Consider the following 16,850-nt stretch of genomic DNA (forward strand, 5'->3'; position numbering starts at 1 on the left):
TGCCTCATGATCTACATGTGTACTTGAAGAAGCCAAGTACACATCCCCATCTTCATCTGAGGTGGTTTTCTCCTCTGCAGAAGGAGCATCATCAGAACCCTTTCCTTTGTCAAGAGCTTTATATTTACAATCCCTTTTGTAGTGCCCTTCCTTTCTGCATTTCCAGCACACCACCTTTATAGGTTTTCCTGGAGATTTAGATCTCCCTCTAGGTTTAGATCTCCCACTCGATGACTTATTTTTGTTTCTGTTTTGGGACCGTCCTCGTACAGACAAGGCATCACCATTATGGCTCTCCATATTTTTCTGTCTCATCTCATCCATATAGCAAGGATGAGACTATTTCATCAAACTGCAAGGTAGTTGCGTTGCTACCTATTGCAATAACCAGACTATCCCACGAATCTGGTAGAGAACACAACAAACTGATGCACTTATCTTCATCTGAAATTTTAATATCAACAGATAATAACTGACTTACCACAGTATTAAATGAATTCAAATGTTCTATCACCGAGTCTCCATCTTTCATCCTCAGGTTATACAACTTTCTCCATAGGAACAGTTTATTCACCAAAGTCTTAGACTGGTACAAAGTCCCTAACTTGTCCCACAAAGCCTTTGCCGTAGCTTCCCCTGATACATTCAGCAATATTGAATCTGAGACACACAATCATATTGTGCTCTTTGCCTTCCGATCCAACTTCTTCCATTCTTCATCTGACACTCCCGTTGGTTTAGTACCTAGATCTACCACGATCCACTGATCTTTATCCACCAACAGATCCTCCATCTTGAGCTTCCATAACTCAAAACTCTGACCATTAAATTTCTCGATCTATATCTTTCCACTGCTCGCCATCTTCTTTTAGCACTAGAATCGATCTCGTAGATCTCCCACTGAACAGGGTCTACCATAGGCCCGGGCGAAATCCCTCAGCAACAAAGGCATCCCCTTGAAGCCAAAACAGCTCCGATACCAAATGTAGGTTTTAACCCCATACAAAAACTACCTGCATACAAATTCTTAAACACAGAAAATAAACAATGCGAGAGCATAACACATAAAACACATATACACAGAGATTTTCCCTTGGATCCCAAAACCGAGACTACTAGCTTGATTTTTCATTATGTTCCTTTCAATGTTACAATACATATTTATACATGCCAAATCACCTAATACCATGGACCGAAAACCATCGCGTCCAAAACCATGTGCGAAAATCATGCACAAAACCATAGGTAGGTCCACCCAACCTAACATAGGGACCAAAACCAAAATTTTTCGGGCGTTGCCCCAAACCCCATAGAGTGGGGTTACCTACACCCCTCAAACCCCCTGTGAAACCCCCCCGCTATGCAATCGGCGCAACGAAGGGGGGGCTCCGCCCCCTTCTAACCCCCCAGTTAACTACGTGGGCTAGTCGTGGAAAGAATATAACACAACCCAACAATTCAAGCCATACTAGAAAACAATCACTAGGGGAAGTGGAATAGAATTGCATCAAAGAAGACTAATTTTTTGGACAAGGAATGAAAATGAAACAAGGAGAAGGAAGATTGCAAGAAAAGAACAAAAGACAAGGCTACAGAATGAAAACATGGGGTGGAGCTCTCCAACATTACAATGGCACAAAAATATAGCTTCCATGACTTTCAAAAGGGCTTCAATTGGGGAAAAAAATAACGAAGAAGAGGAATAGGCCTTGCATGAATTTAACAAAACCGGAGAAAAAAAACCCAAGGAAAAAAGAAGTGGAAGCTAGAGGAAGCCCCAAGTGAAATATGTGAAGTCTTAGAAAAAAATGGTGAAGAAGACAAAGAAGAAACTTTAACTAAATTGGGCATTCAGATTTATCAAGGACTGATATAGATGGTATTGAATAAACATGTTCCCCAAGCTTGGCCCTGAGTTTTTTTCAAATGGTCCAAACTACAACCAAGATACATGCATAACACTTTAACATATAAAAAGTTGACCAATCTTCTTGGTCACTCTAAGGACTTTGAACCCTACAAAAGATTTTGACAAAGTTGTTACCTGCTCATCGCAATTATTCTGTGAAAATATTTTCCTTTACCACAACTTGACATGATGATTCAGATATGCTGAATAAAGTCAATTGAATGATTGATAAGCTAGAGTTTTCTCCCAAAAGATACACTTATGAAATGCTTATTGCATCTATTTGTGAAGAGAATCATGCCAATGCATCTTTATTCGTATTGGAAAAAAAAGGTAAGTGCTAATTGTGGCTTGAGAGTGGTCACCTTTAGTCCACTTATAATAGTGTTTTTTTTTTTGAATGACCAAATGGGTAAGGTACATGTTCTATTTGAGATGATGAAGACCACAGGTTGTCCTCCTGATTGAATGACCTATAGCCTTATTTTTATTAAGCTTTGTCATTGAAAACGATTCGTAGAGGCACCCAAAGTACTTGAGAGCATGGTTGATAGTGGCTACTAGCCAAAAGCATTTACATATTATGATATAACTATTAATTTAGCTTGCAAGACAAGAAAGCTTGGAGGTGCACTTCAGTTCTTGGATAGAATGAAAGAAGAAGGGATTAAGCCTTTGTATGGTACTTATGCCCATCTTCATAAGGGAGTGCTCTTAGCCAGGGGTTTTGAAGAAGCATATTAATTCTTGATTCAACAGAGTGGAATGAATCCCGATTTGGAATCAATAAACTATGAGTATTTGATTAGGGTGGTCACAAATCAGACCTAGAGTAAAAATCATGCCATCTTTGATAGAGATGAAAGCGAAGGGTTGGAACTTCAGGATGAAAATTTGTACATAGAGATTTACTCAGGAGCCAAAAGCTCAAGACCAACTGCAGTGTGGGAAGTTGTTTCTACCTTATATTCAAGGGGTGACAGACAATATTGCAAGAATCCTGAGAAAGAAAAACATAATCACTCAGTTCTCGGCACCCGGAACGATTAGACAAAGTATGAGGTCTGTCAAAGATAAGATTGATAGACACCAACTTAAAGGAGTTTATAAAATAGATTGTTCCTGTGGGAAAAGTTACATTGGTGAAACAGGTCGTTCCTTGCAAACAAGACTGAAAGAACATGTAGCAGATATTAGGAATGACAGGTCCCATACTTCAGCCCTGGCAGAGCATTCCTCTAAAACTAAACACCATCTATGTGTGGAAAATGCCTCAATTGTCACAAGAGAAGAACATCATCATAGGCGAAAGATTAGAGAGGCTCTTGAGATTATGAAACATCCACATAATCTCAACAGGGACAATGGCATCGAGATCAGTAGTAGCTGGTTTCCCTTAATCAGAGAAATTAAGACCTCCATTGCTTCCTAGGTTTAGCTCTTAATAGGTAACTTTCTTCCCCTCCCTTTCCTCTTAGGTTTATTTAGCAAGACCTAGTTTCTTTTATTTCTTCTGTTACTCCTAATAATCAATCTCAAAACATTAATAATTAATATTCGAATATAATAATTATTAATCTATTAAAATTATAATATGTAATATTATTATTAATTATTAATTATGTATTATTATTAATTCGTATCAAAAATTAACTTTTATTATTATTTATAAGTAACTATTAATAAAAATTAGTAAATATTATATTATTTATAATAATTTTATATTATTTATAATATTTATTTATTACTGATTATTATTTATTATCACTATGACTTATTATTTATTATTACTATAAAAATTATTATAAACTATCACTAATCATTATTATCTTAAATTATTATAAAACTATTAGTACTATCATTAATTCTTAAAAATATATCTAATTAATCCCTAAAATAATCTCATTTATATTCAAATTAATAAATAATCTCATTAATAATCAATTTAATAAAAACTGTTTACTATTATTATAATAATAATACGTATTATAACATTAATAGTTACTAATATTTTTATTATTTATAACTATAAATATTAATAATATAGTAGTGAATATTTATTATAATACTTATTAGTTATTACTAGTATTTATATTATTTTATAAACTATCATAAATTATTATTATTTTAAAAATTATTAAAAATGATTAATTATTTTGATTATAAATTATTTTAAATTATTATATAAAAATTACTTATTATTATAAAAATTATTAATTATTATGAAATATTATTAATTACTATAAAGAAATTTCACCTTTACTATTTATTATTAATATTAATTTACCAAAAAACCTAAATATTTGGATAAAATTAATTATTAAGCAGCCGACCTTCATTCTTACTTAAAACAAAATAGCTCACCTCATAACTATTTAAATCTCGCAATTGAGCTCTTCTTCTATCAACATTCAAAATAGTCCTGATGATGGATCCCTGTTGGGATTTGAAACATTGACGAAAAATAGTTTTTACTGTGGGTTCTCCAGTTACTAAGTTACAAAATGAGAAAAACTAATATGAGAATAATTTAGTACAACCACGGATTTTCCATTTAATAAGGATATCCATCATTTGTATACCAACATATTCAACTAAGTTTACTGTAAGACTTTCATAGCATTTTAGGTATGCACCAAAGCTCTGAAAGGCTTGGGAACATAGGAGCCATCAACTCCATTGGTAGTTGTTAGTGGAATTGGTAAATTATTAAAGGCCCTTTTGTAGAGTTGAGTGTTGTTTTTATCTAGTGGGTGAGGGTGAGTGAGACCATAGAGTCCCTATTTTAGCTAAGAAACATTGATTTAATCCTTTAAGCACTTTCCCTCCACGACCATCAGCCATGACCTAAACCATTCTCGAGGCTAAAGGAATGAATTTTAGACAAATAAAGAATAACACCCCCACCACAAGAACCATCCCTCTAAGAGGAACCGTCGAAATATGCCCGTGAATAAGACTTTTCAATTTGTTCTTCTCTGATAACATGAGGTCTAGAAGACTCAGGTTCCTCCAGAATCAACTCATATATAGCAATAACCTGTACAACTATACGATCCACACATGGAACCTTAGCTTGAAATATGAGACCATTGTGACTAATCCAGATACCCTAATTTATCAAGAGGGGAAAATTCCTCAATTTTGGCTTTGTGACCAATCTCCACCAGGAAAGCCAGGCATCAGAGAAGGAGGGACCCTGTCATGAAAGGGAGATTGAGAGTATAGAATTCACCGACTTCCATACTTGAGAGGTAAAGGAATAGGACAAGAACAAGTGGTAAAATGTTTCTTCAACAGATCTACATAAAGAACATCACAAAGGCCCGTTTTTATGTTATCCCTCATTGGAACTTTGTTTTCTAACCATCACCAATGGAACAGGCGAGCCTTTGAGGGGCATTTTAACTTCTAAAGAGGTTTCCACCACCATACCAAATCTCTTGGTTTTTTATCCGCACAACGGGTTTACAATTTTATTAGTTAAATTAAATAACTTTATTCATAAACAAAAACAATGGGATAAACTCATTAATAATTAAATGAAAATTGATTTCAACCTTAAATTTTATTTTATATATATTAAAAAGTTAGAAATTTAAAACATTTAATGTTATCAAATAAATTAAATTAAAGTATGAAAAACTATATAATTTAACTTATTTTCAATAAGAAATCAATAATAAATTAAAATGGTTATCAATTAAAACAACAAATAATTAAGTAATTAAAAAAACTTCATTTTTAATATTTATATTTTTTTAAGGAATATATTCAACCTATTTTTCACAACTTTCTCAACAAAAACATTATTACTACAATAAGATATTATTATTTTGCATAGACACAATGTTAAATTACAATTAACAAAATACCTCAATTTACCAATAAGCAAATCTTAAATTGACTGTATTCCAAACTTTAACACTAACTTGAATTTAATATTTTTGCTTCAATTTAGCTATATTTAAATTAAGCGGCACTTACTTTCTTCTTCCTTGTTTTTTTTAATCAAAAAATATTGGCAATATATATATATGAACTAGTTTCTCTGCATGTGCATAGCGCAAATTCATAACAATTGGTAATCCTTGAGAACAATTAAGCGGCATGTACTAACTACTATGTAGCACTTATTTAAAATGTGCTTTTGAATGTATAAATAGACTCAACTTATGATGAACCACATTGAGTAGTTCTTTGAAAAGCCTTGACCTTAAAATTTCTATGTGATTTATTCAAAAAAGATTTGTTATAAATTCAACGTTACTTAAAAAAAAAACCTTTTAATTGACATTGAATGCCAATGGAAGTTGACATGAAAGGATCATGTTTTAACCAAACATTTCCTGCAGGTCTTATGATGCATTCTCTATATGAATGTGAAAATTTAAGATTGATGCATGTTGACTCTATGGGGTTACAAGTGCCATGACTGTTGGCCTTAATAATAAGGTTGAATCTTTCTAAAGTGATTAAAAAGTTTATCTAAATGGTTGATAACTATGACTATTATGCAATGTGTATGTGTGTGTGTGTGTTCCTGAAATTGAAAGCAAACTTATGAAAATTCTATTTTGGTTGCACTATATACCTGATGACAATCCTATGATATGTGAATAGGTACACGAAAGTATTTTGAGTTCACTTGGTAAGATGAGCTATGGTATATATATATATATATATATATATATATATATATATATATTTCATTATGAACTAATAGTTGAGTGTGTGTGGCAACAAATGGGAAGAATCATTGGCAAAGACAAGGAAAACATGACCAATGGTACACAACATGAATTAAAGAGGGGAAACTCCTCTAGAAGAGTAGAAGACTTGAAAGCTCATGTAATATTCCTAACCCAGAATATTCCTCAAACCCCCGCAAAAACTCCAACCAAATATGTGCAAATGATATAATAACCCAGAAGTGATAAAATAACAGTGGAACAACATATAATAATGTAAACTGGGAATATAAGCAGATACACAAGAAATGCAGCGAGAAATGCTAAGCCATTTTATTATACTGAACAATAAATGAGTACAAGAGGTGATTAGATATATGGCACCTCGACTTGCATAAGGCAAGTGAAGAAATACTCTCAAAATGACAAGAAAGGCCTCTCTGCGTGGATGCTGCTGTTGTGCTGATGCTGTTGCTAGAAAACAAATGATGATTTGGGGTTGCTCCCCTCCTCGGAAAAAGTTGAAACTCTGGATTCGGGCTCTACTCAAGAAACCCAGAAAAACCCAAAAAGCTTTCCTGGAATGACCTCACACTGATCTGCGTCCCAGCTGCTGGGAAACTGCCATGCTACTATTGCTAGAAATCGAATGAGGATTTTGGGCTACTCCCCTCCTCAGAAAAGGCTGAAACTCTGGAATCAGACTCTACTAAAAAAACCTAAAAAAACCTAGAAAGCTTTTATGAAATGGCCGACCCCCGAAAATCACCCCCTTGGGGTTCTGCGTAGTTCCTCAAAGACGCTGATGAAACTGCTGCTGAAATGCTGATGAAACTGCTGCTGAAATGCCTATGGAAATACCTTGCCCGAGCAGGCACTCGAAGTCCCCCAGGGCTAAGGGTGAGATCTCCGAACGGAGACACTGAATGCACTAAACAGTGCTGCACACTAGCTAAACAGCGAACGTGCTCTAAGTCGAAATGACTATCACAAATGCTCATAACCAGAATGATCAAAATGAGGGGGCTCCTCTCTCCTTTATAGCCTTTGCCTCTCTCAATCCCAAGGCTCACCTCCTCCTGTGTGATTCCTCTCTTGCCACGTGTTTCTTCCCTCCTGCGCAGTCCCTCCATGTGTCTGCGTGGGCTCCATTTCTGCTTCCCCCTTTGGCCCCCTTGGCTCCCCTCTAAGTCACAACGTTGTGCTACTAGGAAGTGACTTTTTATTCTAAAAGTGAGTTATGTCCCCCGTCCTCACTTTTTTATTATTTACAAATAACTATAGAAGGCAAAAATTGAACAAAATCTAATATTCCAATTAGCCATGGCTAATTAGGAATATTACAGTCTCCCCCAGCAAAATGTTGCTTGTCCTCAAGCAACTGAAGTGATGGATGCTGTAAGATCTGCTCACTCTCCCAAGTGGCATCCTCATCCGGCAAATTCTTCCATCTCACCAAGAATTCCCAGACCGTCCTGCTCCGCAGCTGCCTCTCCCTGGTATCAATGATAGCCTCCGGCTGCAATACCAAATGCCCCTCATCATCCATGGGTGGTAGCTCATCTGTCACTATCACCTGCTGCCCCAATGCCTTCTTCAGGCATGATACATGAAAAATGTTATGAATCTTGCTGCCTTGGGGCAGCTCCAACTCATATGCAACCTGTCCAATCCTGTGTATCACCCTGTATGGCCCATAAAAGTAGGGCTTGAGCTTCTCAGCCCCCTTCTGCTTCAGTGACGACTGTCGGTATGGCTGTAATCGTAGGTAGACCATGTCCCCTACCTCGAACTGCCTCTCCACCTGACCCCTGTCGGCATACAGCTTCTGCTGGTTCTGTGTTGTAGCCATGTTATCCTTGAGAGCTCGGAGGATATCCTGACTCTCTTGGATCCAAATCTTGGCTCTAGGAGCCCTGCTATCACCAAACATCACGTCAAAAAAAGATAAAGGATGATACCCATATAAGGCGTAGAATGGTGACATACCAATGGACATGTGATGTGAAGTATTATAGTAGTACTCCCCCAGATGCAGCCATTTCAGCCATGCTCGCTGCTGCCCACTGACATAGTTACGCAAGTAGCCCTCCAGCCACTTGTTAACTATTTCTGTCTGCTCATCCGTCTGTGGGTGATAAGTGGTACTCGGTGTCAACTTCATCCCCATCAACCGGAAAAGCTCCTACCAAAACCCGCCCATGAAATGACTGTCCCTGTCACTGACAATGGTCTTAGGAAGACCGTGTAGCTTGAAGATCTCTATGAAGAACAGCTCGACCACCTGTGCTGTTGTATAGTGTGCGGATATGGCAAAAAAATGTGTGTACTTTGTCAGTCGATCAACGACGACAAAGATACAATCCTTGCCCTGTACCATGGGCAACCCTGTGATGAAGTCCATTGAAATACTCTCCCATTTCCCCTCCGGAATGGGAAGAGGCTATAATAAACACGCAGGATGGCTCATCTCTCCCTTGTTCCTCTGGCAAACATCGCACTCTCGGATGTGCTGGAGTACGTCCTCCTTGAGGCCCTTCCATGAGAACCTCTCTCTAATGTCCTATAGGTTTTGGTAAACCCCTGATGTCCTGCCAAAGGTGAATCATGTGATGCTTGGAGTTTCTTCTTCTTGAGCTGAGACCCCTCAGTCAAGAAGATCCAGTCCCTGTAATAGATGATCTCATCGACCACCCTGTACCTGTCATCTGCCACCTACCCATCCAGAACCTCACATGCAAACCTATCCTTGGAGTACTCTACTAAGAGTCGAGCCCTCCAATTTGTATCCAAGCTCATAAGAGACAACGTGGCTGGTCTACGTGAAAGGGCATCTGCTACCACGTTGTTCTTACCCTTGACATACTCAATGTCAAAGTCATATGCTTGGATCTTACTGATCCACTTTTGCTGCCTCTCCTGTAGCTGCTTCTGCTCCAAAAAGAACTTGAGGCTGTTGTGATCAGTCCTCACCCTGTAGTCGATGCACATCCTCAATGTACCGTCCTTCTTCTTCACCAACACCACAGAAGAAGCAAAAGGACTCGTGCTCGGTCGAATGTGCCCAAGAGCTAGCAACTCCTGGATAGCCCGCTCAATCTCATCTTGATAGGCCTTGGGGTGCCTATAGGGGGTGGTGATCACTGCCTGGATGCCCTGCTCAAGCTCGATAGTGTGCTCAAACCCCCGGTCCGGTGGCTTTCCTGGCGGAATCTCCCCAAACACTATGGCATACCGGTCAAGGATGGACTGTATCTTCGGATGTACCGTCCACCCTGTAGTCCCTGCCTCTGATGCACACAGCTCTACTGCCCACTCTATGTCTCCCTTTCGGAAGACTGCCTCCATCCGATGAGCCGAAACAGTCTGAGGCGGATATGTGTGTTGTCCCCGTATCTTCTCATGCTCCCATGTCTTCTCATCATCCCACTCCATCTCCTGGGTCTTCCAATCTGTCGTGACCTTCCCTAGAGTGATGAGCCACTGAACACCCAATATCATGTTGGTGTCTGGAATATCGACCACGAAAAAGTGGTCAGTCAATGTGTAGGTGCCCATCGTCACTGAAAGCTCTGGAACATAACGAGCACACGTCATGGTCTGATCTCCTGGGACCAATACTGAAAACCCATTGAAGCTCTCTGTCTGAATACCTCTTCGCTCAACCATCTGTGCATCGATGAAGTTGTGGGTTGCCCCACTGTCAACCAAAATTGATACGCGCTGGCCACGTACTGTCCCTCGTACGCGTAGTGTTAGATACTTGGGAACTCCTCGCAATGCTGCAAGGGCCCCTCCGGTGGGTGCAAAAGATGCACCACCTACTGCTGGTGGTGGAGGTGGCAAAGGTCCCTATATGGCATGGCTATCTCCTGCCTCCACATCCTCCTCATCATCCTCTTCTCCACTGCTCTCGGAGAAGACCTCAATAAAATGTGCTTTGCCAACAGCACATCTATGTCCTAGTGCCCATGGCTCCTGACAGGTGAAGCACAACCGCTTCTTCTTCAGCTCCCTCCTGGCATCATCGTCAAGCTGTACTCGTCCTGGATTCCCCTTTGGAGGAGGAATCCTCACATCCTTCCCCTTAGACTGAAAAGTCTGTCTCTGGGGGTAAGGTGTCCGGGTCCTGGGTAAGACATCCTGTAAGTCCCGGGTCCTGTTGATAGCGTCCTGGAGTGTGGCTGGTTTAGTGGATCGGACTAAACCCCGAAGTGGCTCTGCTAACCCCTCAACATACATATAGACCCTCCGTGTCGTGGATAGGTCTGGCACCATCATAGAGACCCTCAAGAAATATGCAATGTAGGTCTCTGGGCTCCCGGTCTGTTTGAGCCTCGTCAGCTCAATGAAACGTTGCTCTGGATCCCTCCGATCAAATCGCTCCATCAGTCTCCTGGTAAACTCGGCATATGTCGTCACTGTGGAGTGCCCCAGTGTAACCATCCCATGAAACCACCAATCCTGGGCCTCGCCATCCAAATGCAATGTTGCCACCTTGATGGCCTCTGCCTCCGACATCTGGTTAAGCTGGAAATAAATGTCCAGCTTCTCCACCCAAGACTTTGCCGAACTGTTTGATGAGCCATCAAACGTAGGCAAGTGGAATCTACTCGCTGCACGGTGGGTGTCGCCATCATGGTAATGCCGGTACCCTCTATGATGGTTTCCGGAACTGCTATCCCGCTGGAGCTGAACAAAATCTCTGAATGAGAGGGCTTCCCTGAACTCCTGCCCATAGGCCTGGTACTCTGAAAAATAATCGCCCATATGTCCGGGCTCTGCCTCCTGCTGGGCTACGACCCCCGTGTTGGCTTCTAAGAAAGTGGGCATGGTAGAGCGTGTAGGGGCATGTGAGGCCACCTGCTGCGTAGTATCACGTTGCTCTGGCAAGTGGTGGGATGCACTTGATCCCTCACCAATCTGAAAAACTCGTCGGCTCTCACGCTGTCTGGCCTCTACTGCCGTGAATCTCTGCCCCATCACCTCAATCTGCCTTGACAGATCCTGCACTGATTTGAGGAGCATATCCACAAATCTCTTCCCGTCATCATCTGCCATCGAATCCTCCTGCCCCGCGTCCACCACAGGCTCCTCCTATTCTGCGTCCACCACCGGAACACAGTTTCCCTCTCCGTAAGTGTTCTCCAACCTACGCCTAGTGTCTTTGTATCTCTGATCTCTGTAACAGATATAGGGTTTTTCCCTCGGTGTCATAGATTGCTAGCTCCATAGGTTGAGCCAGATCTAGGCTCTGATACCACTGTAATATTCCTAACCCAGAATATTCATCAAACCCCCGCAAAAACTCCAACCAAATATGTGCAAATGATATAATAACCCAGAAATGATAAAATAACAGTGGAACAGCATATAATAATGTAAACCGGGAATATAAGCAGATACACAAGAAATGCAGTGAGAAATGCTAAGCCATTTTATTATACTGAACAATAAATGAGTACAAGAGGTGATTAGACAGATGGCACCTCGACTTGCACAAGTCAAGTGAAGAAATACTCTCAGAATGACAAGAATGGCCTCTGTGTGTGGATGTTGCTGTTGTGCTGCTGTTGTTGCTAGAAAACAAATGATGATTTGGGGCTGCTCCCCTCCTTGGAAAAAGCTGAAACTCTAGAATCAGACTCTACTAAAAAAAACCCAGAAAAACCCAGAAAGCTTTTCTGAAATGGCCGACCCCCGAAAATCACCCCCTTGGGGTTCTGCGTAGTTCCTCAAAGACCCTGATGAAACTGCTGCTGAAATGCTGATGAAATTGCCGCTGAAATGCTGATGAATCTACTGCTGGAATGCCAATGGAAATACCTTGCCCGAGCAGGCACTCGAAGTCCCCCGGGGCTAAGGGTGAGATCTCCGAACGAAGACACTCAATGCACTAAACAGTGATGCAAACTAGCTAAACAGCCAGCATGCTCTAAGTCGAAATGACTATCACAAATGCTCATAACCAGAATGATCAAAATGAGGGGGCTCCCCTCTCCTTTATAGCCTTTGCCTCTCTCAATCCCAAGGCTCACCTCCTCCTGTGTGATTCCTCTCTTGCCACGTGTTTCTTCCCTCCCGCGCAGTCCCTCCATGTGTCTGCGTGGGCTCCATTTCTGTTTCCCCCTTTGGCCCCCTTGGATCCCCTCTAAGTCACAACGTTGTGCTACTAGGAAGTGACTTTTTATTCTAAAAGTGAGTTATGTCCCCCGTCCTCACTATTTTTTATTTACAAATAACTATATAAGGCAAAAATTGAACAAAATCTAATATTCCAATTAGCCATGGCTAATTAGGAATATTACAGCTCATCTCAAGGATTTGGAATCTAAGTTTAGGATCTGCAAGGCGAAGATAAATAAACTTGTTAGCCGACAATAAGAGCTAAACTAATGTAACTATGAATTGCAACATCACATGTAGGAATTAACATATCAGGTTCAACCCTTAGAAATGGGAAGTGATGATGGTAGGAAAAAGACCCCGTGAAATTGAGATGGGAAGAAAACCCATCTTGTGTTGGTCTTGTTGGGAAGAGCACTTAAAATGAGACTGACCCCACAAGCTGAAGAAGAAAGGACATTGATTTTGTTACATATGTATCTGCATGGTATGATGGTTAAGAGATCCATGGGTATTGGACTCGGGTTTTTGGGACTACTTTACTTAATGTTGACATGTTATGCCTTTAAACTTTAAGTTTGTGATTTGTTGTTAATTGATTGTTAAATATGCATGGACATATTATTTTGCATGTGGTTTTTCTTGATGATTGTGATTATGGATTTTATTTCCTTTACGATGTTGCCTTTTATTTTGCCTCTTGCATTTCCTATTTATCTTATAATTTCCCTTTGATTTACATGCTTGGGGGCCTTGGAGTAAATTGGTTGGGTGGCAGGGACATGGTAACAGGCATATGGAAAAGAAAAAGGTAAAGAGGAATTCTGGAAAAAAGAATTTCATTATCTACTACATAATTAGGGGGTTATCTAGACCCTAGATTTATTTGATATAATTCAATATCTATTATGACCATGATTAACTGGAATGTGATATGATAGCCAAGTAGGCTAGTTGAGTCCATGGAAATGATGGATAGTAAAATGGTAAAAGGTATTTATCGTAACCGTGACTATATTTGTACACGTACTTATGTATTTTATACATCATTATGCCAAATATATATGTGTAGGAAAAATGTCATTATGTATGACAAGGTTATCATGGGTCATTTGAATGGAAATATGATTGCTTATGGATGGGATGAAAAGAGGAATATATTGACAAATAAGAATTCCTACTAAACATGGTTTTTACATTATGAACATAGAAAAACAAAAGAGGTAGTATGGCCTCGGTCACATGAATAGAGACAATGTGGTCTTTGTACTCTATGTGATAGTGTATAATTTGTTTAGTCATGTGTAAATGTGTATGCATTGAGTTGTGTCATATATACATGGTATTGTGCTATGTGTATGTGAAATTGTGTTATGTGTACATTGTATGGTGCCATTTGTTTATGTGTAAGTGTTGTGTAATGTGTTAGGATGGTCAAGTATGGGACTGTCCAAGCATGTGTAAATGTTTAGGATGGAAAAGTGTGGGACTATCTAGGCCTGTTTTTAGGACAAAAATATATGGGGAAGTTTTTGCCTATGAAGTGTGGAATACACTCTTTTCATGTCGACATAAGATTACCTAGTTTGGTAGTGCACGTATTTGTGAGGTGTGAATGGGCTTATATATATCCCATGTGTCCACCACTTGTGGATGTTTGAAGAGAAGACAAGAGAAGGCATTAGGTTATTGCCAAGTTAGGCAATTAACCCCATGTGTGTACAAGGTCGAAGAGAAGAGAAGGTACTAGGTGCTTGCCCATATAAGCAATTGACCCCATGTGTGTACGAGAAAAAGGAGAAATCCATCAAAATCAAGATAAGTACTAGTACTTTATTAATTTTTGAATTTTAATTATTAACAAGGTTTAGTACTCTGATTTATGATAGTTTGGGTTTTGAGCTAACCTGATGTGATATTTTAAATTATGATGATTTGGTTTATGAACTAACTTGGTTTTGTTGTGATAGGAATTATGGGAAAATTGCAAGATTCATTGCAGGAATAAATTGCTAATAAGGTATGATTTAAAAATATTTCATTTTTGATAATGAGTCCCATAAAAGTTGTGTGTCTATGATGTATGACCAGACATGAGACTGCTCAGTTCAAATGAGAAAATCTAACCACAAGGTAGAATAACAACAATGTACAAAAGAAAAATATTTTAGGAACAAGGTCGTTGTGGGACACTAGCACCAATGGTGCCAAATGATTGCCATAAAGAAAGTTGTGACTGGTATGTTAGTGTTTAGGCAAGGATATGCCTTGGTTTTGAGACCCTTTTGATGTGAGGAAACCTTGCCAAGGAGTGGATCACTGAGGGATTAAGAAGCGGAGAAGGGGATGCCTAAACTTGGAACGTGAGTGACTTCATGAAAGGGGGTGACCGATTTCCCGAGGGACTAGGAAGTAAATAAGGGAAGGCTAGAAAATAATTTGGTTTTAAAGGGCCATGAGCATGGTTGATTGGAATCAAAATCACATTGGGCGTGTGCTCAAAAACAATGAGCCGAGATATGCTCACTAAAGGAATAAGGAGCACAAGGATAACAATGTTGGACATTGGAGGCAGGAAACACTTAGGGGAAAAGGAACGAATACAAGTTGGATTGAGCACATTAAAGTGCCAAATATTGCAAAAAGGATCATTGGGAGATTGCTGAATTAATGATTAATTTTTACCGAGTGGCTGGGTAAGCCACTGTGCATATAAGATGTGTTGTAAAAGTTGAAACGAGTTGCATATATTAAGATCCATATCAACTATGTTTGGTCTTTTAAGCATTGATTTTTATATTGTATATGGTCATTGAACATTGAGGACTATGTTCCCCCAAGGGGGAGGGGTTACTTTTCCCATTTATTGTAAATTAAATTAATTAAACATGGGTTGAGTCTAGGGACATGCACTATAGAGATCAGGAGGGGGAAAGCTTCTTCGGTTGTTGACTTGTTTGGTGGCATCCATGGAGAATGATAGGTGTGCAAGCAAGGGACATAGGGCTAAGTGGAACTATAGTGAATTCCATGCAATATTCTTACAAGAAGACAAAAAAAATAAGGATGATGAGGAAAATAAATAAAAAATCAAGGGACAAAGAGACATGTGGATCAACTCTTATGTGTCGAGACGATTCGATCCATACTAGAAAACAAGCACCAGGGGAAGTGGAATCGAATTGCATCAGAGAAGACTAATTTTTTGGACAAGGAATGAAAATGAAACAAGGAGAAGGAAGATTGCAGGAAAAGAACAAAAGACAAGGCTACAGAATGAAAACATGGGGTGGAGCTCTCCAACATTACAATGACACAAAAATATACCTTCCATGACTTTCAAAATGACTTCAATTGGGGATACAAATAACAAAGAAGATGAATAGGCCTTGCATGAATTTAACAAAACCGGAGAAAAAAAACCCAGGGAAAAAAGAAGTGGAAGCTAGAGGAAGCCCCAAGTGAAATATGTGAAGTCTTAGAAAAAAATGGTGAAGAAGACAAAGAAGAAACTTTAACTAAATTGGGCATTCAGATTTATCAAGGACTGATATAGATGGTATTGAATAAACATGTTCCCAAGCTTGGCCCTGAGTTTTTTTCCAATGGTCCAAACTACAACCAAGATACATGCATAACACTTTAACATATAAAAAGTTGACCAATCTTCTTGGTCACTCTAAGGACTTTGAACCCTACAAAGGAGTTTGAAAAAATTGTTACCTGCTCTTCACAATTATTTTGTGAAAATATTTTCTTTTACCACAACTTGACATGATGATTAAGATATCTTGACATGATGATTAAGATATGATGAATAAAGTCAATTGAATGATGGATAAGCTAGGGTTTTCTCCCAAAAGATACACTTATGAAATGCTTATTGCGTCTATTTGTGAAAAGAATCATGCCAATGCATCTTTATTCGTATTGGAAAAAATAGGTAAGCGTTAATTGTGGCTTGAGAGTGGTCACCTTTAGTACACTTATAATAATGTTTTTTTTGAACGACCAAATGGGTAAGGTACATGTTCTATTGGAGATGATGAAGACCACAAGCTGTCCTCCTGATTGAATGACCTATAACCTCATTTATACTAAGCTTTGTCATTGAAAACGATTCG

The 16,850-nt window shown here is 39.2% G+C and overlaps 1 pseudogene; it reads left to right on the forward strand.

Annotated features, from left to right (window-relative positions):
* The first annotated feature begins 1,604 nt into the window (after nucleotides 1-1,604).
* LOC149206162 (uncharacterized) lies at nucleotides 1,605-2,416 on the forward strand (annotated as a pseudogene).
* Nucleotides 2,417-16,850: the final 14,434 nt, after the last annotated feature.

The sequence above is a fragment of the Pinus tabuliformis genome, chromosome 1_2, assembly GCF_031772625.1.
Source record: "Pinus tabuliformis cultivar Carrire ecotype Pingquan chromosome 1_2, CPIR1, whole genome shotgun sequence".
In the NCBI taxonomy this organism is placed as follows: domain Eukaryota; kingdom Viridiplantae; phylum Streptophyta; class Pinopsida; order Pinales; family Pinaceae; genus Pinus; species Pinus tabuliformis.